Genomic DNA, 26,028 nt, shown 5'->3' on the forward strand with positions numbered 1-26,028 from the left:
TCAGAAATCACTCCTGGCAGGCTCGGGGACCATATGGGATGCTGGGATTTGAACCACCGACCTTCTTCATGAAAGGCAAACGCCTTACCTCCATGCTATCTCTCCAGCCCCCTCTCCTGAAATTCTTTTCTGTGAAAGAAGACAAGGGACCTGAAAGGCTTGGGTAAGGTCTAGGACTTACTTTTTTTTTTTTCCCTGCAAAGAGCTCCAACTGCAAGTATGCACCCCCAAAGCTAGTTCCCTTCTAGGCCAGAGAAGGGACTGTGACATTCTCGATGAGCCCCACTCAGGATGGAAATGCAGAAATGGGCCAGCAGCAAACTGGTTTTTAGGCCAGGACATCCATCCTGGTAAATGATGGGGAGGTCTCTGAGTTAGGACAGGAGACTGGGCAGAAACCTGCTGGACTATTAATATGCTAAGGTCAGGCAGGACTGCTCATCCTGCGGAGGTTTTCATCTGGAAATTTAAGATTCACATTTAGGAAGGTGTGTTGTGAGAACCTCTGCATGTGGCACTAATCCGATAGCTGGTGTGATGGAAATGGCACGGAATGAGTATAGTCCAGAAGTTCTAGGAAGAAAACTCTGAGAACCTCTGATGTTGGTAGGTATGCTGGAGATAGCACTGATCTGTCTTTATTCAAGGTTTTAAAACTGGCAATGTTTTATTTACTATCTTAAATATTTTTTGAGTTTTGTTTTTGGGCCATACCCGGCAGCACTCGGGTTACTCAGAAATTGCTCCTGGCAAGCTCGGGGGACCATATGGGATGCTGGGAATAGAATCCGGGTTCCGTCTCAGGTGACCACATGCAAGGCAAACACCCTACCACTGTGCTATCACTCCGCCCCCCTATTTATTTTTTGAAACATTTATTTATTTATTTAGTTTTTCTTGCCACACCTGGTGGTGCTCAGGGGTTACTCCTGGTTCTGTGCCCAGAAATTGCTCCTGGCTGGCTTAGGGGTCCATGTGGGATGCCTGGAATCAAACTCAGGTTCATCCTGGGTCGGTCACATGTAAGGCAAATGCACTACTGCTGTGCTTTTGCTCCAGCCCCAGAACTGGCCATGTTTTAAACTCCAGATACGAACCTGGTTGGGGCTTATGCTGATGCTCCTGATGTTTTTAAGATCCCACAGTCTTAAAAATGGGTACGGGAGAACCACTTGTGACACATTCCTTGGGGCTAGGCAAACATAAAATCTCTGCTACTCTGATACTCTTCCCATAAAACCTGGGAAAGTCTGTCTGATAGGATGAGAGGCCTTAAGTCCAGCTTTTTATGTTACTGCACACCTTCCTTTGCACAGCAATTCTGAAAAATCAATATAGAAAACTTCCACTAGATAATTTCCATCCTGACTAACTTGATTAACAAGAAAGAGTTGTTGATGAACTTGCTACAGACTTTTACACAGTGGCTTATATCAAAACTGATCACTTTTTATTAAAAAAAAAAAAAGATGGCGCTGGATCAGTGGCACTAGATGTAAGGTGTCTGCCTTGCAAGTGTTAGCCTAGGACGGACTGTGTTCCATCCCCCAGCATCCCATATGGTCCCCTGAGCCAGGAGCAATTTCTGAGCTCAGAGCCAGCAGTAACCCCAGAGCGTCACTGGGTGTGGCCCCAAAACAAACAAACGAAAAAGAAACTTAAGGAAATCTTCCTAAGACATCATTGATTTCTTGTCCCAGATTGCTAAAATTAAATTTCCACTCCTCCTCACCTTCCCCTTGTCTCTTGTCCCATTTCCCAGTAGAGGAGGGGGAGCCAACCCACTCCTACCCAGATGTTCTGCTCCTGAGAAAGGGATGGCATTTGGATCATTCCCCAGCCTGCCACCCACACGCCAATGCAGCACCACCCTGGCCACCTGACAAACAATAAACACAAAAGGAAGTCTTCATCTGATGTGAACAACATTGGCTACCCCACCAGAGGTTGATTCCAGTTGATGGTCTGAGATGCACACACACACACACACACACTCACATACATACACACACACACACCTTGATGGCTCAGCCTTCTGGTGACTGTCATCCTAGATGTGGCCTGAGAACTGTTGTACCTGCAGGGCTGGGAAAGATAACACTGAAGCTGTAGTCTGTTGGCAACATAACCTTATCTGATAACCCTACTTATCTCTATCCAATGCTTGTTCTGATTATGCTGGTGCTATGCCTCCCTGCTAAGAGAGTGTCAGGCGGTCTTCCTCATGCCAGACTTAGATCTCTTCCTAGATCAGGTGACCCTGCCTGGTTTAAGAGCTAAATGGGCTGTCATCCTGCCCATCCTCTGCGAGCCATTTGGAAGGAATAGCTGGAATGGGCACAACTGTCCTGGGTGTCCAAAAAGTCCTCTTTGCAAATAGCAGAAGATATGAGAGCAGGGACCAGAGGGATAGCACTGTGGGTAGGGTGTTTGCCTGATGGGCCCGGGGTTCGATCCCTGCATTCTATATGAATGAGCCTTCTGAGCCTGCCAGGAGCAATTTCTGAGTGCAGAGCCTGGAGTAACCCCTGAGCACTGCCAAGTGTGGCCTCAAAACAAAACAACAACAACAGAAAGATCTGAGAGCAGTTCATCAAACAATAATTGGGCTACAAGATCCATTAGACACCCTAGCTGCTATAGAGTGCTGCAGAACACAGGAGCACTGCAGAGAAAGGTGGAATTTGTGTTTGGTTACATGAGGAGTTTTGTTTCTATGCACATCAATCATATTTGTACATAAGAATGTTCAGAGACTGCTGGAGCAAGTCAAGACTCGACCTTGCTACAGGGAAATATAGTCACTACATGGGAAACATAGACCACACCATTCCTGGGATCAGCAATGACAGTGCTCTCTCTACTCCTGGGTGGGCCACACATTGTGAATGGGTTAATACAAGTCATTAAAACCCAGGTAGTCAGGGGGCCAGAGAGCACAATGGTAGGGCTTTTGCCTTGCACACAGCAGATCCAGGATGGACAGTGGTTCGAATCCCAGCATAGCATATGGTCTTCTGAGCCTGCCAGGAGTAATTTCTGAGCTCAGAGCCAGGAGTGACCTCTGAGCACTGCCGGGTGTGACCCAAAAACAAAACAAAAACTAAAAAGAAAGCACGTCCAAAGATTTTCTTTTTGTTTGTTTGTATTTTGGGCCACACCTAGCTGTGCTCAATGATTCTGGGATGCCGGGGGACCGAATCCAGGTTGCCTGTGTGCAAGGCAAACAAACACCCTAGCAAAACATTCTAGAATGTTCTTGTTTAGGAGAGACCAGGAAGAGTATGAACTGGACTATGTTCCCCCATCCAATCTTCAAGCACCTCCTAGAATTTCCATGAAAGAAATGCAGACACTCTGCAGGAGCTTTGAGCCTGTCTGAAACAAGATCCTCATTCTTTTTATTTTTCCTTTTCCTTTTTAATTTATTTAAAGAAAATGTGTTACATAATGGACATAACTGATCAGAATACATTTGTTTTAGGAAGACCAAAAGCCCTCATTCCTCTCTGAGATATGGAGATCTTTCTTGATGGTACTGGAGGATGCCCAGGATCAAATCCTGGTAGGCCTGGTGCAAGGTAAGCACTCTAGGCCTTAGGAACATTTTCTTCATTCCACCTTTACTACACAGCAGAAGAAATATTTTCAATTATTTCTCCTCTTTCTGCTTTAGCTCCTTTGGTTCGTCCAATTCTTCTTATTCCAAAATGCCAGCAACTCTCTGCCTAATTTTCTTCAGGCCAATTGCTTGCCCTTACTTGTTATGGCGACTGGCCAGCCTTCACTTCCGCAGGCTAAATGCTTGCCCTTACTTGACATGGCGCCTGTCCAGCTTCAACGCGCCTACGTCCTATCCCGCAGGCCGAGTGCTTGCCCTTACTTATCATGGCGGCTGGCCATCCTGGATGCTAAATGCTTTTGCCCTTACTTGACATGGCGCCTGGCCGGCTTCGTGCCAGGACTCTCGCAAGGGCTTCTGGGATTGGGATTTCCCCCTCCCATGTGCTCTGACTGGCGCTAAAAGTTTGGTGCCCTGCAAAGTGCAGAGGTTCCTTGCTAGGCGCAGGGGCCTACCTGGCCCGGGCCCTGGAGAAGGCTTCCCAGGAAGGTGACAAGCCCCCCCCCAGTTTGGGTAAGCTCTTGTTTCACTGGAGAGAGAATCTTGGGGTTCAAGGCTGGGGTGTGTTTTTTTTGTGTGTGTTTTGTCTGTGTGTGTGTGTGTTGTGGTTGTGTGTGTGTGTGTGTGTGTGTGTGTGTCTCAAGCTAGTTGCAGAAATGGATTCTTGGCCAGAGGTACCCCCAAAATTGCAATGCAGGGAAATAGGAGGGTAGATTGGAGGTGGGTGGGGATGCTATTTGGATGCTCTAAATTAAAGCTGAAACCTGCACTGAGGCTGGGTGGGTGAAGATGAATCTTTGGGAATCCTTACAAAAGCCTGTTAAGTTCTTCCATCACTCCCTCTGCTCCCCTGCCAGGTGTAGGGAATCCTGAAATTAGAATACAGAGCACCCTAAATCCTGAGATAAGACACCAGAGCATCTGACCCCCAAGACTTGGGGATCAGATCAAAGATTTGGGGATTGAAGGCTGCGGAGTTTATATTTAGAGCCATCCAAGCTGGATGCAACCTTGCACCCTACACAATTATTTGAGTGGGATCAGAAAACCTCAAGCTTCTAAGTGCACAACTTCCGGGCCTTTGTCTTGCCAGGGGTGATCTTTTCTTGCCAGCCAGCCAGTCCCTGCTCCCCTACACTGAGAAAAACCCAACTCATGAATGGAAAATGCTATTGGAGAAGATTTTTGTCCCCCCAAACCAGCAAGATTGTCCTTGTGGGCCAGGCCTCACAATTGTTTGGCTCTGCTTTTCTATGGCTGTTCCATTTGTCTTTTATTTGTTTTTTATTTTATTTTATTTTGTTCCTCCTCCAAAAAAAGATGCTTTTCAGAGAGGTTCTTTCCTCTCCTCCTTTGTTCCAGCCCTGCAGGCTTCATGAAAGGAAGGTTTGTTTTGATGCAAACTTTAGCCCATCTCCTGGCTTGGCCTACTGCACCAATGGACTGCCACCTAGCTGGCACAACCATGACTTGACAGGAGATTTTTTATACATTTTTTGATATGCAGAGAAAAAACCCTGATTCTTTTTTTCCCAGATTAAATAACATTGGACCAGTGGGAAATTGCTCCACCAGAGTCGACGGGTCGTCCGTAGGGTCAAAACTCTTCCGCCGCTTAGTTTCGCGTTCAGCCACTTCCGGTGTGGGACGCGGCTCGGACGTCGGGGGCCGGAAGGGGCGGGGCCAGGAAAGGGCGGCCGGAAGTCCCAGCTGCAGGTTTCAGGCCTGGCTGGTTTTGTGCTTGGTTTTGGTTTTGGTTTTGGTTCTGGTTTTCTGAGGCAGGGCAGTGGAATTCCTGGGACTTTGCTTCTTTTCTTGTCTTTCCATGGACTCCAGTTGCGTGCTGTGTGGATGTTTTTGTGGATTTTTGATTTTGATGGTTGCTCTGTGCTTGTGCAAAAAAGTGTTCTAAGTTGCAACTTGCAGTCTTTGCATCCTGACCATTCATTCTAGGCCATTGCTAGGACACTGTTGTCAGTCTTTACTTGCTGAATTATTTTCTAAACTGAGGTAGCATGGGTGCCCACTGCAGTCTTGAGGTGACATGCAAACCAGCCTGTAATGTCTCTATCAATGCAGAACATTTTCTGGACCCGGCAGATGGATGACTGCATGCATGCTTGACATTGCAAGAGGCCTGGTTCAGTCCCAGACATGGCACAGAGCAACCACAGTCTCTGAGCTTTGAATTGTGGCAGAAAAATATCATTACCAAAATGCAGAACCTTGACACACCTCCAGAAAAGTTTCAGTGCTTCCCAGGCATGATAATACCATCTTGTATTTTCCCCCCCCCATGGAGTATTTTATTGGGGGGGGGTCATATCCAATGATCAATCATCACTCCAGGAGGGCTGTAGCAGGGAATATGGGTACGAGAAGTTGAACCTGGTTCAGGCAGGTGCAAGGCAAACGCCTTACCCGCTGTACTGTCAACTCTGGTCCCTCCCATCTGTTATTCTGATTTGTCACTATCAGGTTTTTTGGGGGGACATCTGGAGTTTGGACCACACCCAGTGGTTCGTAGGAGCTGCTCCTCTCCATGCTTAGGAGTGACTTCAATGGAGCATAAATCAAACAGGCCACTTTCAAGATGGGTGCCTTTTTCTGAACCCTATACTTTCTCTAGCCACTATTAGTTTTACCTATTAGAGAACTTAATATCGAGAGAGTCATGTAATACATACCTTTTTGTTTTTTCTTTTAGGCTACAACTGGCAGTGCTCTGGGCTTATTTCTTCCTTGGTGCTCAGGGATCACTCCTGTCCAGCTTGGGGACCTTATTGGTTGCTTGGAGGTTGAGCCCAGGTCAGATTTATGTCACCTTTTGTGTCTGGTTTCCTTCCAACACTGTAATTTGTAAAATTCATTCATCTTGCTTAGATTAACTATTTTAATATTTTCATTGTATGACTATATTATTGGTTATTTCCATTCTCCTTTAGCTGTTTCCCCTTGGGAGGTTGGGGCTTGGGCCACATCTCAGGGTGCTCAAGGCTTACTCCTGACTGCTCTGGGTCATTTCTGGAGGCTCTAGTGGTGGAACCAGAGTCCACTGCATGCAGAATTGTCTTAAAGATGTTTAGGAGCTTGGGGCCACACGCAGAAGTATTCAGGACCACTCCTGGCTCTGTACTGCAGATGTGTTCTAATGGTGTTCAGGGGATCAAGTGGTGCCAGGTATCAAAACCTGGGCATCCAACATGCAAAGCCCACAGCCAACTGATTGAATTGTCTCTCTTACCCAAATTCTTTTTTTTTTTTCTTTTTATTGTCAACAAAGTGAATTGCAAGTCTTTCACAGTCATATTTAAGGTACATAGTGACAATGAATCAGGGGCATTCCCACCACCAGTGTTGTCCTCCCTCTACCCCTGTTCCCAGGATCCATCCTTTATCTCCCTTCTTTTTTTTTTTTTTTTTGTTTTGTTTTTTGGGCCACACCCGTTTGACGCTCAGGGGTTACTCCTGGCTATGCGCTCAGAAATCGCCCCTGGCTTGGGGGACCATATGGGACACCGGGGATCGAACTGCGGTCCGTCCTACGCTAGCGCTTGCAAGGCAGACACCTTACCTCTAGTGCCACCTTCCCGGCCCCTATCTCCCTTCTTTATCCCCCAGACTTCTAGTATAATTGGGGCTCTGTGTATAGCTTGTTGTAGATTGGGTACCGATTCTGTTGTTGTTGACTTTGGGTTTGGTGTTTAAATCTAATTATTTTTTATTTCTACTCTATGATTATATGACTATTTGGTCCTGGTACCATCCACCCCCCCCCCCTCAATTTATGAGGCCAAATGAGATGATTCAAGTTATGTGGTTCTGTTTGAGGAAAAAAAGAAAGAAGAGGGAAAAAAACCTGGGAGGAGTCTGTCTAGAGGTTATAAATATCAATTCAAAAAAAGAAAAGGGAAAAAAGAAAAAACAACAAAAAAATCTCTTACCCGTATCTTGGCGTGGGGGGGGGCCAAGAGGAGTTAGGGCCATCCCAGGAGTGTCAGATTAATCTCTCCTTAGTGTTTCTCTGGGAACCTCCCATGCACTGCTGGAGATGGAAACTGGACCTCTCCTGCTTGTACAACTCTCCCTTTGGAGTTACTTTCAATGAAGATGCTGTTAAAGTTCTTGTAATTTCTTTAGTGGCTGTATGTTTTCATGTTACTTGGATAAAGAAGTTGAAGATGGGAGTAGATCTCTAACTTTTTTTCCTTTCTGTGTGTGTGTGTGTGTGTGTGTGTGTGTGTGTGTGTGTGTGTGTGACATCTGGCTGTGCTCCGGTGTTATTTGTTGTGTATGTAAATATTTTGGGGGATTACTATGTTGCTCACCCTAATCTGATTAGGTGATTGTGCCCTACCCTAGGGTGTGACCTGGCATTCTGCCCCCACCCTAGGGTAGGACCTGATTCTGCTTCCACCATTGGTTGGTATCTGATCCCACCATTGGGTGGGACCTGACTCTGGACTATAAGAGCAAGGGTCTGTGGAAGGCGAGAGGCTTTTGCTGGCTGGAACTGAATCGGAGTCTTTGGACTTCAGTTTTGTCCATCCAAATAAAGCAAATATTTCCACGAGCCTGATTGTCTGCGAGCTGTTTACCCGCCGTTTCACCTCAGAACCGTGGGCTAGACAGGGTGGCAGACACGTGCTACGAGCTGGAAGAAAAGGGCCTCATTCTCCATCCCTCCATCAGTCAACCTCTTCAGGGGCTGTCCTGCTACATAATGACGCCCGGACAGGGACCTGAACCCTGGACCCTCAGAACTGTAAGTGAAATATTTCATTGGAAATTTCCTATGCTGACCATCAAATGGTTTCTGTGGTTAGTCATGTGGATTTTACCACCCTTAGTCTTACGCATTGGTGCTCTAGTATACAAGTGGATCATTCCATTTTGTTTAAAACTAATTGGTTTTGATCTAAGGACAATCACTGCAGTTGGATGGTTGTGGTCTATATTTCAAATGAAAAGTGTAGTGTCTCTAGCCATCATAGTTTGTGGAATTTCTGTGTTGACTAACGTTATTATTATGAGCATAGTTATTTGCTGTTATTTCTATTTAGGAAATAGAAAGTGTAGAAATGGTGAGGCTAAAACCAGTATAGATAATAATGAAATTTATCTGACGAAAACTCAGACCAAGGTGCAGGCTGACGAATCCAGCCCCACCATCAACAATATAGAAATTTTTGCTGGAAGAAAAACAACTCAGAATGTTAAGCCTGATTCTAGTGAATTGCTTGACAGTAGTGACTCAGATAATGATCTACCTCCAGTGCTAACTCCACGAAGTATGCCTCCTTCTAGTCACAAAATTGAATCGCAGAGCAGAGCAGATTCAAAAAATGAACCACATGCTCAGTCTCAGAGCTCTATTCAGAGTAATTTTGCTAATCAGGCCTTATCCCCTATAGACGGGGTAAATGTTTCTAACTATGTACCCTATCAGATGGAAGAATTAGATCGGTTTAAAAGATCATGTAAAGAAAATGGGCCAAAATCGCCATACAGTGTGGAGTTATTAAGACTTTGGAGTCATAACTCATCTTGGACTTTGTATGATTTTAAAAGAATCGCTGAAATATGCCTGTCGTCTAAACAGCGAACTGAATGGGAAATGTACTATTCAGAAGGCGTAAAAGCTAAATTATATAGTCCGGATGGTATGAAAAAGCAAGTGGCAGGTGTTACTCTATCGTATGAATTATTGATGGCAGAAAATCAATTTGCAAATATTCAGACACAAGCAGCTTTACCTAAGGAAATCTTAAATTTAATCAGGGAGATTGCATTGTCAGCATGGGAAAAAATTGATTCTAACAGCATTGGTAGAGGAAACTTTTTAAAAATTACCCAAGGCCCTTATGAGTCATTTGCAGAGTTTGTAGGTAAGATTAAAGATGCTCTGAAGTTACAGGTGGAAGATGAGGAGATTAGAAACTTCCTAGTAAAATCTGTGGCCTATCATAATGCAAATTCAGCCTGTAGATTAGTATTTTTTTTTTTTTTTTTCTTCTTTTTTTTTGGGCCACACCCTGTGACGCTCAGGGGTTACTCCTGGCTATGCGCTCAGAAGTTGCTCCTGGCTTCTTGGGGGACCATATGGGACACCGGGGGATCGAACCGCGGTCCATCCTAGGCTAGCGCAGGCAAGGCAGGCACCTTACCTCCAGCGCCACCGCCCGGCCCCTGTAGATTAGTATTGAATACATTAAATGAAAAGTCAGATCTGAATGATTACCTTTATGCCTGCCGGAATGTCTATGTGGAACCCCAACCCCCACCCCACTCAGACTCAGTACAAACCTTCCCAGTTACCAAGGGAACAATGTCTTACTCCCCTCGGGGACAGAACACTTTCCGGAAACCAGGTCTTTGCCCAAAATGCAAAAGGGGTCGCCACTGGGCGAAAGATTGCAGATCCAGAAACCTCATTAATAATAACCTAAGTAGAGGTTTTAACACAGTCCCCAGGAGGCAAATCACCTGCTACCATTGTGGAAAACAGGGACATATCAAAAGAAATTGTCGTCTCCTTATAAATTCAGCTCCCCAAGAACACACATACAAGATGCAGGGAAACGCCCACAGGGCCTCCCCCCAGGCCCTTCCAAATCAGGGGCAAAGTTCACAGACAATAATCCTTCCAAGCCCAGCCCAAGAAAATTCATCACGATAAGGGAATTAATCCACTCTACTTCAGGGAGTGCCGGATTAGACATATTATGCCCAGAGGACATTACAATTTACCCAGGAGCATGCCCTTACATGTTAGAAACTGGCATTGTAGGCCCGCCACCCCCAGATACCATGGGTTTGACTCTTGGCAGAAGTTCCCTCAACATAAAGGGTATATCAGTAATCACTGGTGTCATTGACTCAGATTCCATGGGAGAAATCATTGTAGTTATTACTGTACCAGTTACATGGACCTTTAAAAAAGGAGAAGCGATTGCCCAGATAGTAATAGTGCCTTATGTCAAATTTGGGACTTCAGATAAGACTAGAATTGGAGGTTTTGGAAGCACAGATCCGGGTGCTGCTCAAAACCCAATCGTGGCTCTGGTTACTAAATGTAAAGATGAACACCCAATGATCAAACTTCACTTGGAAGGCAAACCCTTTGATGGAATGATAGATACGGGTGCTCAGGTTACCGTAATTTCTGATAAAGAATGGCCAGAAAATTGGCCTCTTCAGGAAATCCCGTATTCCCTAGAAGGAATAGGAGGCCTGAGTTCCTGTCTGTTGAGTACGAGGACTATACTATTTTACGGCCCAGAAAATCAAAAAGCAATAATCAGACCTCACGTGGGCCCATTTTCACCATCCCTGTGGGGCCGTGACCTACACAAACAGTGGAAAGCAGAATTCCACATCCCATTAGCTCCAGAAGAGCCCGAACCTTCTTTTGATTTAAAAACCCAAAATTTTTAGTGGGGGCCACTACCGTAAAAACACCAGCACCAATAAAAATAAAATGGAAATCTGATGAACCAATTTGGACAGGTCAGTGGCCCCTTAAAACTGATAAATTAAAGGTGCTGACAGAATTAGTGGAGGAACAGCTAAGTTTAGGACATATTGAACCATCTTTTTCTCAATGGAATTCACCTATATTCACTATAAAAAAGAAATCCGGTAAATGGAGACTTTTGATGGATCTTAGAGCTATAAATTTATCCATGATACCTATGGGCAAATTGCAGACTGGTTTACCATCACCTGTAGTTATTCCAAAGGAATGGCCACTAATTATAATTGATCTGAAAGACTGCTTCTACCATATTCCTATCCACCCAGATGATAAAAAACGTTTTGCATTCTCAGTTCCTTCTCTCAATAATACCCATCCCTGCAGACGTTTCCAATGGACTGTTCTCCCCCAAGGCATGCTGAATTCCCCAACCATGTGTCAGTTTTTTGTAGATAAGGTTTTGAGCCCTGCTCGTGAAAAATTTCCTCAAGCCATGATATTTCATTATACAGATGATATCTTGCTCACAATGAACAACGAAACAGATTTACAGGAATTATACTCTTATGTTACTGACTGTTTACAAACATCAGGACTGAAAATAGCTTTAGAAAAAATACAGATAATGCCACCGTATCAATATTTGGGTTTTATTTTGGACCGGACGTCTATACGTCCACAAAAATTTTCTATCAAAAAAGAAAACCTCAGAACGCTTAATGATTTTCAGAGACTTTTAGGTGACGTAAATTGGCTCCGCCCTGCACTAGGAATCCCAAATGCAGAGTTATCTAATCTGTTTAAAACGTTGGAGGGTGATCCTGCTTTAGATAGCCCGAGAAATTTAACAACAGCTGCAAAAAATGAATTGGACATCTTCTTGAGCAGATTACAAAAATCGTTTCTCTCAAGATTCATCCCAGGAGAAAAGGTATTACTGTTAATCTTCCCTACAATAGAAACCCCCACAGGGGCCTTGATGCAACAGTCAGGACCTTTGGAATGGGTGTATTTACATAACAAACAACCTCGCTCAGTTGTCCCCTACTTACAACTGATTTCAGAGATTATTATCAAGGCAAGACTCAGATCTATATCTTTACTAGGTTTTGATCCAGATATAATAGTTTTGCCAGTACCAAAAAAGGAAATTGAGTCAATATTGCCAATTAATGAATCTCTACAAAGGGCCCTCTCAGATTTCACAGGAGAAATATCCTCCCATTATCCAGCAGGAAAAATTTGGGACTTTTTAAAGAAAACTCAGTTTGTTATTTCTTCAATTGTTCGGGATTCCCCTATTCCCAATGCCAAGGTTTTTTACATTGATGGATCCCAAAATGGAAAAGGAGGAATAACTGGAGACAACATTAATATGACCATAGATACCAAATATAAATCTGCACAGAAAGTTGAATTAGCAACGTTAATTTACCTATTAGAAAATGTATCTGAAGCCATGAATATAGTTTCTGATTCTTTGTATGTGGTAAATTTATGTCATGTGATAGCCACTGCATCCCTTAATGCTAATAACCCGATCATACAGGACTTACTTAAACAATTACAGCAGCTTCTTCAAAAACGAACTGAGCCCATCTTCATCACACATATTAGAGCCCACTCAGGTCTTCCAGGACCTATGGCTCAAGGAAATAAAACTGCTGACTTGCTAGCAATGCCTATATTTAAATCACCTATAGAGGAACATTCAGCCCTACACACAAATGCTCGCCGTTTACATGTGAATTACCAAATTCCATGGAGGCAAGCTAGAGAAATTGTAGAAAACTGCAACGTATGTGCACCGTTAACAAAAAAGACTCACATAGCAGGAGCAAACCCAAGAGGCTTACAGTCTAACGAACTTTGGCAAATGGATATAACTCAAACAGATTTATTTCCAAGGAAACCTTATCTTCATGTTGTGGTGGACACTTATTCTCGGTTTATGTGGGCAATTCCCATGTCTTCTCAAAAATCTAAGGCTGCTTGTAGTTTTCTTTTACAATGTTTCTCTGTGATGGGTATTCCATATTCTATAAAAACTGATAATGGGCCAGCCTATGTTAGCAAAACTTTTGAATTTTTTTGTAAGGAATGGCAGATAAGACATCTCAGAGGAATTCCTTACAATTGTAGGGGACAGGCCATTGTAGAAAGGACTCACAGAACCTTAAAAACTCAATTGCAAAAAAATAGAAAAAGAGGTTTACCACCAACGGATTTGCTGTCTTTGACTCTTATCACACTAAATTACTTTAACTTACCCCAAGGGGAAAGCTACACTGCAGCAGAAAGACATTTTAAAGAAGATATTCAGAGACAAGAAACAACCCATAAACCTATTTGGATCAAGGAGGATGAAAAATGGATAGCTGGCTATCTTCTCCTAAGAGGAAGGGGTTATGCCTATGTTTCTATAAATGATGACCCTCCCAAAAAATTTTGGGTTCCATTACGTCTTGTTAGAAATCGGGCTAGCACAAATGATCAGGTTCAGACTACAAACTCCCCTTCAGAGAAAAAACAGAATACTTCAGACACTAACAGCAGTAATATTACTAAGGTCTCTGGGGCAGGGAACGATTTAGCTGTCACACACCATACAATGAGTGAGACTGATGGTAGTGATAAACCCTTACACTCCGAGATGCAAAAGGAAAGACAGGAACCTGTCTTAACTGGGCTCCAAAATATAGGAAACTCTTGCTACATGAACTCAATATTGCAATGCTTGTATAATATTTCAGACTTAACTCAGTATTTTTATAAAGATCATTATAAAAAGGATATTAACAGAAAAATCCGATGGGGCATGAAGGTAAATTAGCCGAAGAATTTGGTCGGCTCATCAAAACCATGGGAAATGGATTTCATAGATATATTAACCCTGAAAGCTTCAAAGTAACAATTGGTTTACTTAATGACCAGTTTGCTGGACACAATCAGCAGGATCCTCACGAACTACTGATGTTCCTAATAGAGGGATTACATCAGGACTTGCTTACTGTAAATCTAATGACAGACAAAACTACACATCTCATGGGAAATGAAAATTATGAACAATTTAGTCCAGAACACCAAAAGGCTCATAAATCTATTATTTATGATCTCTTTCAAGGACAATTCAAATCTATACTCCAGTGTCTCACTTGCCACCAAAAGTCTGAGGTTTATGAGACATTTGTTCATTTGTCTTTGGCTGTTACATCTACAGATAAATGTACATTACAGGAATGCCTCTCTGAATTTTTTAAAGAAGAAGAATTAAGAAATGACAACAAAGTTCTGTGCAACAGTTGCAAAAATAGAAGGGATTTTTCAAAGAAAACGTACTTATGGAAACTGCCACCAGTACTTATAATACACTTGAAACGTTTTGCTTTTGATGGCAAACAAATAAAAAAATTGCATACTTATGTAGATTTTCCTTTAGAAGACCTCAATTTAGAGGAATTCACTTCAGAGAATAAAAGCAAGATTAAGAAATACAACTTATCATCGGTGTCAAACCATTATGGTAAAGTTCACTATGGACACTGTACTTCATACTGTAAAATTGCTGCAAAACAACACTGGATCAATTTTGATGACAAGAAGATCAAAAAAGTCCCTAATACATTGGTGAAATCCACAGCAGCATACATCCTGTTTTATACTTCTTAGAGATCTACAATGAACACCAGATAATCATTTTACTTCCTTATCAGTTGCTATTAATGCTCTAGGATTCTTTCCACAGGCATGATCAATGAATATAGATTGAAAATCATGAATCCCCAATGTGTTTCCTTGTAGGATGGATTTATGTCTTAATTTCATTATTGCTCTAGGTCTCAGTTAATCATGAAATTTTACAAATTAATTTAGTCAAGGTTCACCTGAAAGAGAAATTTCTCATCATATTAATGTTGTTTTTCTTTCTAGGTATACTCATTTAACGAATTTCACTCTTTTTATTTTAACATCATTGCTTTATTTCCCTCAATTTAGGTTTTAAGACGCTTACATAATGATAATTTTAGGTGGACTTTCTTCACAGTGCTTCTTGCCTATGATTGATTATCATAAAGTTACTGTTATACAATAACTTTGTATATATACTGATATACACGTATAGTAGAGTTGTCCATGTTTGTATTATGCATGAAATTCTCTTTCAGATCTGCTAGGCAAAACCATAAAAAAAAAAAAAAAAATTTTTTTTTGTGAATTTGAAATGATTTATCTAAACAATTGCCGGCTATTACATTTTAAGGAGCTTTTAATTGATTCAGCTGAATTCTCTTTTCTTTTGCTCTATTTTGGATCCTTTCCAACAAATATTTTTTAGTATGAGTGAGTGTTATGGCCATATTTTTTGTGAAGTCTGTGTGTGTATGTCTTGTTTAGTGTCTGTCTGTTCTACATATTTTGTATATAGTTTCCTTTTTCCTAACTTTATCTTCCCCAAATTAGTCTTCCTTATCCTTCCTTCTCTCTTCCTAGTCCTTAACATTTTAATTTTCAGGATTTCACATGTGCAACCCATCTCCTTCACCCACAACTACAAGCTTCCTGATCTCGGCGGGAAGAAGAAATCCATGACTGTTGGAGTTTTACACCATATATGCTGCAAACTTGTTGGAAATGAAGCCACCTGGGATTTGTATCACAATGTAACACCAGAGAAAAGATCCATGGACAAGACCCACAGTCTCTGGATCCCAGTTAAACTGTGCTATCTGAATTTCTGGTTTTCCATCCACATACAAAATGCTATTGTTGACCATTTTTTTTTTTTTTTTTTTTTTTTTTTTTTTTTTTTTTTTTTTTTTGTTTTTTTTTTTTGTTTTTTTTTTTTTTTTTCTACAATGGCTACCCCAAGATTGCACCGATCCCAAAGGAAATACAGAAGCCCAACCAACTTATGATGTAATGATGTAACGCTTGGGGATGCCCCAACACATGGATGACTGTACTGGCCTTCCTTCTTCATTCAGCTTGATGTTATCTCCTGTACAAGGCTTCAACCGGCTTTTCCAGACCCATCAAGTGTCTTCTGCCGGTCTTTTTGGAGTTCCAGACCCCTCATATTTACAGATTGGTATTGAACTCTGTAGAAATTACATCTGTTGTTTTTCCTATAACTGTAATCCTTTGAAGTTATGTTTGGTACTACGCTTCTTTTGACTATCGTAATTAATGTTTTTCTATTTTAGTTTTTAATATTAGGAATCGATGTTGTATTACATTAAGGTTTTGCTTTCTTGACTTTAGGTTTGTGAGTTATATATTATTGTCTATAATTTCCCAAATGATATTTTTGTCTGTTCTCAGGGTTTTTTGCGTGGGCGCATCATAGGCAAAATACTAGGTTTATAGAAGGTTCCATCCATTTTGGATGGGCCCTCAAGTTGTTTATTTACACAGGGAGGGTCTCTGCCTTAAACATTTTGTTTTGGTTTGTGACTTAAGCTCCCATCTATAAATAGTCGACATCAATTTCAGACATCTTATGGACTTCAGACCGGATTAAGAACTTGGACTAAGTTCAGATACCTATTGATCATCATTGCAGTGGCTCCCCACTGTGCAGAGGGTGTATGTGCCACTTCTTCCGAAATAAAGGCCTAGTTCAATGCCCTCAAAGATGGGCTTTCTGGTCTACCTGAACTTGAATGAAAATGGAGCTGGAGAGATAGCATGGAGGCGAGGCGTTGGCCTTTCATGCAGAAGGTCATTGGTTCAAATGCCGGTATCTGCCAGGAGCAATTTCTGAACGTGGAGTCAGGAGTAACTCCTGAGCACTGCCAGGTGTGACCCAAAAACGACCACCACCACCTACAACAACAACAAATAAAGAAAAGGTGCTTCTTCTTGCCTGCTACACAACCTTTCTGGTGTCTCTTCGAAAGATCTATGTACGTTTTAGATTTATCTTCTCAGGAGCTTGTAGTTGATTCCTTGATACATGTTTCTGGTTTTAGACACCCTGTGCTTAGGTTAGAAGTTTTTCTTTACATTTTCCTGTGATGCGCTTATGCAAACAGCCGCTCTTTTATTATTGACTAATTTTTCTTTTAATAATTGTAGACAATAAGTTTAATTGTAAACAATTAAGTTTGTTTACTAAAAACAAAAGGGGGAATTGTTGTGTATGTAAATATTTTGGGGGATTACTATGTTGCTCACCCTAATCTGATTAGGTGATTGTGCCCTACCCTAGGGTGTGACCTGGCATTCTGCCCCCACCCTAGGGTAGGACCTGATTCTGCTTCCACCATTGGTTGGTATCTGATCCCACCATTGGGTGGGACCTGACTCTGGACTATAAGAGCAAGGGTCTGTGGAAGGCGAGAGGCTTTTGCTGGCTGGAACTGAATCGGAGTCTTTGGACTTCAGTTTTGTCCATCCAAATAAAGCAAATATTTCCACGAGCCTGATTGTCTGCGAGCTGTTTACCCGCCGTTTCACCTCAGAACCGTGGGCTAGACAGGGTGGCAGACACGTGCTACGAGCTGGAAGAAAAGGGCCTCATTCTCCATCCCTCCATCAGTCAACCTCTTCAGGGGCTGTCCTGCTACATTATTCATGACTCTTTGCTCAGGAATCACTCTTGGTGGGCTCAGAGGACCATTTGGGACACACAGGATTGAACTCATTGACTTACCTGCAAGGCAGCACCTACTGTCCTATTGCTCTGCCTCCTGTGTTAACAATTTTACCTGCTAATCAAGGCTGAGTGGGTCTTTACATCTCAAAGGGGGTGTGTGAAGGGAAGAGGGAGCCAGGGCAAAGTTTATCCCTGGATTGTCTTCCTGCAGTAGAGATGGCAGACAAAAGAGTGAGCACAGGACCCTCTTCAGTAAAGGGTTCTTTGCGAGGCCTGCATTTAGGTAATTCAAATTTAAAGTCCTTAAATCATGTCTTTTCACCACTCTATATGGCCTATCAACTCTAGCCAAACTTATTTATCTCCTGATGTCTTCATATACAAGTTATGATATTTTACTTTTGTTGTTGTATTTGGGCCATACATGATGATGCTCAGGGGTTGGCTTGCTCTGCACTCAGAAATCACTCCTGGCAGGGTCCGGGGACCATATGGGATGCTGGGAATTGAACCCGGGCTCAGCCGAGTGCAAGGCAAACGCCCGACCACTGTGCTATCATTCTGGCCCCAACATTTTAAATTTTACCAATAAGGCATATTCTTTACATTCGTTGTGAGTTTCTCATTGCTGCTTTAATTTGAAGCTCCTTGTTTACTGTTTAGAGCTATAATGCTTTTCAGTTATTCTCTTGTCTGGTGAAGAGACTTTATTTCACCCTTTCAAAAGAGGATTGGTACAATAGTACAGTGGGTAGGGCATTTGCCTTCCCAACCCAACCCGTATTCGATACCCAGCATTCCATAAAGTCTGCCCAACCCTGCTGGAGTGATTTCTGTCTGTAGGGGCCAGGAGTAAGTCCTGAGGAGCCAGAGCAGTAATACATCCAGCAAGGAGTTTGTCTTGCAAATGGCCAGCTAACCTAAGTTTGATCCCCTGCACCCAGATATATGGTTTCCTGAGCAAGGCCAAGAGTAAGTCCCGAGCACTGCTGGGTATGGCCCAAAAGCATGCAAAAGAAAGACCAAAGGAATAAAAACTTTTTTTAATTTATATCTTTTTTTGGGGGGGTCACACATGGCAGCGTTGGGCTAGTCTTATCTAATCTGAGAGAGGGGAGAGAGAGAGAGAGAGAGAGATTTACTCTTGACTCTACACTCAGAAATCACTCCTGGCTGGCACAGGGCACTATACTGGATCAACTACATGCAAGGCAAATGCCCTACTGCTGTACTACCTCTCCAGCCCCATTCATATTGTACTTTTGTTTGTTTTTGTTTTAGTTTTTGGTCCACACCCGGTGACACTCAGGGCTTACTCCTGACTCTGTACTCAGAAATCACTCCTGGCAGTCTTGGGAGGCCATATGGGTTTTGGGGGGGATCGAACCTCGGTCCATCCTAGGTTAGTGCATGCAAGGCAAATGCCCTACCGTTTGCACCACCGCTCTAGCCCCATAAAGGCTGAATTTTGGCTTTTGTTTTTCTTTTACTGCATTACAGTAATATACTCAGTTGCGAAGTTGTTGATGGTTGAATTTCAGTCATAGAGTGTCCCAACATCCATCCCTTCACCAGTACATATTTCCCACCGCAGTGTCCTCAGTTTCCCTTCTGCAGATAATTTTCTTCATCTTTTATTTCCCCCCTTTTTAATCTGTTAGGTGCTGTAGTTTGCAATACTGATACTGAAAACATTTTATGCCTATTCCTTTACCTCCTTTCAGCACAGCTGGGGTTGGTTTGTTGGTTTGTTTTGGGGGGGGGGTTGGTTTTTGTGTCACACCTAGCAGTACTCAAAGACTACTCCTGGTTCTGCACTCAGGGCTCACTCCTGGTGGGCTCAAGGAACCATATGGGGTGCTGGGGATTCGTCCTGAGTCAGCAGTGTACAAGACAAGTAACCTACCCACTGTACTCTGGTCCCTAAGTTGGTTTTTGTTTTTTTGTTTTGTTTCCATGAAGACTGGGCAGATAGCTTTATAGTTTGGAATAATATTTTTTGGGGTGGGGCACACCTGGTGATGCTTAGGGATTAATTACTTCTGGCTATACACTCAGAAATCACTCCTACTTGGGGGACCATATGGAATGCTGGGGGATCGAACTGCAAGCAAGGCAGATGCCTTATGGCTTGCGCCATCGCTCCGTCCCCTATAGTTTGGAGTGCTTTGATCTCTGATATCACCTACGCCCCCAGTCCCCAACACAGCTGGGCCCAAGGGCTAATTATTGTGGGAATAGTCCTCGAGTCCCCATTACTTGGGAGGTCTCCCAAATTTTTCTGTTAATAGTTTAATGTAAAGAGCAAGACTTTTTTTTCTCTATGGAAATACATATTCATTTCTTCCAGCATTATCTATCGAAATCATCTGACATTTTTTTCTTTTAGTTTTTTTGGGCCACACGCAGCTGTGTTCGGGGTTAACCTCTGGTTGTGCTTTCAGGAATCACTCGTGACAGGACTCAGAATCCCAGTTGGCCCTATGAAAGGCAAGCCTCCTCCTACACTCTGAACTATTGCTCTGGCCCCATTTACACAAAATTGTTTGAATTAAATTCTCTTGCCTTAGTACTGTTTACTTTGCTCTTTGTTCATCTCTTCAAACATCTGGGAAGTAGCAAGTCCAACCTTAGTAGACTAGAGAGGAGGTAATATTTCCCAACGCCCTCATACCTAGTTTTTTTGGGCCAAACCTGGTGGTGTTCAGGGATCACTCCTGGTATGACTTGGGGACTGATATGTGGGGCCACATATCGGTCCCAGATTGGCTGCATTCAAGGCAAGAGTCCTACCAATCTCATTTTATGATACCAGGTAATACTGGTAGCAATTTCTCTAGAAAAGGACATTGCAAGAAAAGAAAGCTTTTATTTATTTATATATTCTTTTGGTTTTTGAGTCAAACCTGGCGGCGCTCAGGGCTTACTCCTGGCTCTGAGCTGAGAAATCACTCTTGGCAGCCTAGGGGATCATATGGGAAACCAGGAATCGAACCACTATCTGTCCTGGATTGGCCATGTGCAAGGCAAATGCCCTACCACTGTGCTATCTCTCCAGCTAAAAGAAAACTTCTAAATAATACAGACTTTCTGAAATGTAGTTTATCCTAGAACTGCTAGACTGACTTAGCACTCAAAAAATCAGTGCAATTTACCAGATTATGAAATCAAAACTACAGTCAGGCCAAAGAGACAGTCTGAGGTTTTAAGTTCTACATCAGGTGCTTTCCAGTTTGATACCTGGCACTGCTTGAGATTGTTCTCTGGCCCCCACCGAGCACTGCCTGGAGTGATCACCCTCAGAAGTCAGGACTTAAACCCTGAGTGCTGAAGGCTGTGCCCTAAAGTGCAAAAACAAACCAAACAAGACAAGACTAGCTTTGCAGAGAAGAAATTATCCAAGTGAATCAGTGGAAAAGAAAACTCTGGAAACAAGTTAAGTGGAGGGAGGAGGAAAAGCAATAGTACAGTGGGTCGGGCAGTTGCCTTGAACAGTATCTACCAGGTTTATTCCCTGGCATCCCATAGGGTTCCTGGAGCCTACCACAAATGACCCCTAAATGCAGAGTAAGGAATAAGCCCGGACCACTACTGAGCGTGCCCCCCCCCAAAAAAAAAAAAAAACCCAAACCTATTGGAAGATATGTTTGTCTTGGTAACAGTGGGTTATGGGGTTGTGTGGATAAGAAAGAATCTGTCAACTGGGCTAGAGGGATCGTACAGCAGATTGGGAACTTCTCTTGCATTTGGGCTACACAGTTTCAGTTCCTGGCATCCCAAATGATACCCACAGCATTGTCAGTGTGGTCCCCCCAAAAAACTAAAAGAATGTCAATTTTTTAATTAGAAAGGGTATGATTTTTTTGTTTTGTTTTGTTTGGTTTTTGTTTGGTTTTTGGGTCACTCTTGGCTCTGCGATCAGAAGTCACTCCTGGCAGGCTAGAGGGACCTATGGGATGCTGGGTTTGAACTGGTGTCCGTTCTGTGTTGACCACGTGCAAGGCAAACCGCTGTGCTATCACTCCAGAAAGGGTATGGTTAAGGTTTGTCCAATCCTTTGAAACATTTGTGTATTGTAGGGAGTGGCTAGAAGTCTAGATGAAACAGTAAGGACAGAATATTGATATTATAGAAGTGGGGTAAAGGGTACAGAGGAGGCCATTAATTTTTTCTATGTTTGAAAACTCTAATAACAAACTTCTATTTCTGTTTTAGAAATATGCAGACAAGTAAAAGGATAGTACAATTTTACCAAATAAGTTTAGCACTTAATATTTTGTTGTGGAAGCCAGAGAGCTAGTACAGCAGATAGGGTGCTTGTCTTGAATGTGGCTAAGCTGGGTTTGATTTCTGGTTCCCCAAAACCTACCAGGAGTGACCCCTGATCACAAAACATTTTGTTGTGTGTCCACATTTTAATTAAACAAGTAACATATAAATGCCTTTTCTCTCTCTCTTTTTTTTTTTTTTCTTTTGGTTTTTGGGCCACACCCGGCGGTGCTCAGGGGTTACTCCTGGCTGTCTGTTTAGAAATAGCTCCTGGCAGGCACGGGGGACCATATGGGACACCGGGATTCGAACCAACCACCTTTGGTCCTGGATCGGCTGCTTGCAAGGCAAACACCGCTGTGCTATCTCTCCGGGCCCCCGCCTTTTCTCTTTTAATGACACAAAGCAAAAGTCTTTGAACTCTTGGTTCCATGGGCTACACATACTTCTCTTCCACTGAGACTTATAGATTTTGTGAATTCTCATTCTTGCCCATCTTTCATATATATGTTTTTGAGCAACAAATGATCATATTGTTTTGCTTGCTGGATTTTTGTTCGTTTTATTTTTATTTATTTATTTATTTATTTATTTATTTATTTATTTATTTATTTTGGTTTTTGGGCCACACCCAGCGTTGCTCAGGGGTAACTCCTGGCTGTCTGCTCAGAAATAGCTCCTGGCAGGCACGGGGGACCATATGGGACACCGGGATTCGAACCAACCACCTTTGGTCCTGGATTGGCTGCTTGCAAGGCAAACACTGCTGTACTATCTCTCCAGGCCCTTTATTTATTTATTTTAATTTTTATTTTGACCAATGTGATTTTTATTTTTCGGGCCACACCCAGTGATGCTCAGGTTATTCCTGGCAGGCACAGAGGACCAAATGGCCTGCTGGGGGACCAACCTGGGTCTTTCATGTGCAAAGCAAATGCCCTACCCACTGAGCCATCACTCTGGCTCTGCTTGCTGGGTTTTGAGCGCAGGGTACCATGCGTACAAAAACCATTTTATATTTTTTAATTTCTGTTTTGCCTTTTCTCTAAAAATTGTGTTTTTCATTCAAAATACTACTGGTAGAGTTCTGTTGACAGTACAGATAACTGAATTTTTAAAAATTGCAGTAATAAATGTCTTGTAAGTGGGTTTTTTTTTTTTTTTTTGGTTTTTCGGGCCACGCCCGGTAACGCTCAGGGGTTACTCCTGGCTATGCGCTCAGAAGTTGCTCCTGGCTTGGGGGACCATATGGGACGCCGGGGGATCGAACCTTGGTCCGTCCAAGGCTAGCGCAGGCAAGGCAGACACCTTACCTCTAGCGCTACCGCCCGGCCCCAAAGGATAGAGTGCCCAGCGTCTTGTAAGTGGTAAACACCCAGTTTACTGGTATTGATTGGTAGCAACATGTCTCTCCTCCTGTTACTAGGGAAAACAAGAACATGGTCTTGTTTAAAAATAGATTTTAGGGCCCGGAGAGATAGCACAGCGGCGTTTGCCTTGCAAGCAGCCGATCCAGGACCAAAGGTGGTTGGTTCGAATCCCGGTGTCCCATATGGTCCCCCGTGCCTGCCAGGAGCTGTTTCTGAGCAGACAGCCAGGAGTAACCCCTGAGCACCGCCGGGTGTGGCCCAAAAACCAAAAAAAAAAAAAAAATAGATTTTATTTGGGGGTACTGAGAAAGGGGAGGGAGAGGGAGAGGCACCAAAGGTAGTGAGAACTCTGGTGCATGTCCCGGAGTTAAAGTGTGACATGCACATCTCAAGAGAAGAAATACAGCAACATGTGCATGCAGACGTCCCGTGACATGCGCCCAAACTTGGTCTTTTGTTATCTTTGGTTTGAGGCTTACTCCTGCTCCACACCCAGGAATCACTCCTGACAGGGTCAGGGGAACCTTCCTCGGATGCCAGGGATGGAACCTGGGTTGGCTGCTTACAAAGCAAGCACCCTACCACTGGCTCCAACATGAACATGTCTGTGTAAGATTCCTCCAACCATGTAACCATTTCTCTAGCAATTTCCTTAGGTTTTGACAAATAGTAAGTTGGTGTGTTTTGTTTTAAGCAAACATTATCATATAAGACCTTTTACCCCCCAAATACCTTTCTACCATTTTTATATCAGACTCTTGCTGAAGCCCTAGAAACCTGATTGTAAGAACTAATCAATTCAGGGCCGGAGAGATAGCATGGAGGTAAGGCGTTTGCTAATTTTCATAGACACATTTTCAGGGTGGATGGAAGCATTGCCTACTGAAGGTCGGTGGTTCGAATCCTGGCATCCCATATGGTCCCCCGAGCCTGCCAGGAGCGATTTCTGAGCGTAGAGCCAGGAGTAACCCCTGAGCGCTGCCAGGTGTGACCCCCCAAAAAAAAAAGAGAAAGAGACCAAGAGACCAGACTCCCCCACTTACCCCTTGTAATTAGCCCATATAACTTCGTTACCAAGAAAACAAGGCCTCCACCCTGCCAGATCACGCAGGATCCTCCCAAGAGCCATCTGGAAAATACAGGCCCTATCTTTACAAACCATCAGGATGTGGGCTAGGAGGACTGATGTCAAACGGGGGTTTGGGAAGATAAGGAATTGCACCTTTTTCAGCTTGCACTATTGGTTGTTTTGAATTGTAATAGCTCTGGGGTCCAAAGAACTCCTGCCAATGAACCTGTTATTGCGCCGCTAGAACTGTATAAAAGAGTTGTGCTTTAGCCTGTACGGGGCCAGCTCTGCCTATAGAGCAGCCGACCCCAGAGCTCTGGATCAATAAATCTCACTTTGCCAATTGCATTCCCTGGAGGTTCGTGATCCTTATTTGAGGTGGTGGTCTTTCACGGACCCTTTAACAGTGGGGCTCGTCCAGGATGACCAGAAGCCCCTCGTGAGAGACCACAAAAGTCCAGAGACGCAGGTTTATCTGGAAAGGTACCTGAAGGAGGCCCTCCACCAAGGTAGAAGGGAAAAGGGAAACCGATCAGGCAGACACTGGGAGCTGGATTTCACAGAAATAAGGGAAAGTATTGGTATAAGTATTTGCTAATATTCATAGATACATTTTCAGGTCCCTGAAGGAGGGGGTGAGAGCTGCTGGAGCCCCCGAATGGTTGTTACATCTTAAAGCTTTACAACAAATACAAGAAGAAATTTGGCCTGCCATACAGGTGGTATATGAACAAAAAAGTGGAAAAGGACCCGGAACATGGGCTGGTACCAGGAGACTGGGTTTGGGTGAAAAGACTTTAGGTTAAAAACCTAGAACCTAGGGACCGGAGAGATAGCATGGAGGCAGGGCGTTGGCCTTTCATGCAGAATGACAGTGGTTCGAATCCCAGCATCCCATATGGTCCCCCGAGCCTGCCAGGAGCGATTTCTGAGCGTAGAGCCAGAAGGAACCCCTGAATGCTACCGGGTGTGACTCAAAAATAAAACAAAAACAAAAACCTAGAACCTCGATGAAAGGGACCCTTTGTAGTTACTCTGCCAAACCCCACAGCTCTAAAAGTAGATGGAATAAAGGCCTAGGTACATCACTCTCATGTCTGCCAGGGCCCTTGCAGAAGAAGTCGAGCCAGCGGAACAGTGGAGAGTCAGAGTGTGCCCCAGCAACCCCTTAAAATTAACTATGAGTAGGGAATGATTCCCACTGTCTTTAGCAGGGCTCGGGATCTGCAGCCAAGCCCTGTCCGAGAGGGGGCCAAGCCTCCACAAAGGAAAAACAGGGATAGGACATGGGTGACCATCCTCCTGGGTCTGAGGCTCTTGGAGTTCTTTCTTCCGACCTCTGGCACCAGCCCCACCGCAGTGAAAGTGGACGGGATCGCCGCCTGGATTCGGATTCATGCTTCACACGCCAAGCCGGCGCTGACCCAAACTGAGGACCCTGGATCGTCCCATTGGAAGATCCAGACTTCTGTAGACCTTTTTAAATTGACACTGGTGAGAAGTCGAAGCTGACAGAGGGGACAAACACTGCCAAAATAGAAATGAGAGTGCTGCTTGGCATTGGGTTGCTCCTAACACCGAAGCAGAGCAACTCCTGAAAGCACTGTATGGTCACCCCTGGAC

At 43.5% G+C, this 26,028-nt stretch overlaps 1 protein-coding gene across 1 annotated transcript in view; it reads left to right on the forward strand.

The window, feature by feature from the left end:
- Positions 1 to 6,338: 6,338 nt before the first annotated feature.
- The window catches only part of TP53 (tumor protein p53), a 32,612-nt gene continuing 12,922 nt past the window's right edge, over positions 6,339 to 26,028 (forward strand). The window contains exon 1 of the mRNA XM_049766230.1: positions 6,339 to 6,430. The gene's annotated coding sequence lies outside the window, so the exon portion shown is untranslated. The remainder of the gene's footprint in view (positions 6,431 to 26,028) is intronic.

Source organism: Suncus etruscus, chromosome 20 (assembly GCF_024139225.1).
Source record: "Suncus etruscus isolate mSunEtr1 chromosome 20, mSunEtr1.pri.cur, whole genome shotgun sequence".
Lineage (NCBI taxonomy): Eukaryota > Metazoa > Chordata > Mammalia > Eulipotyphla > Soricidae > Suncus > Suncus etruscus.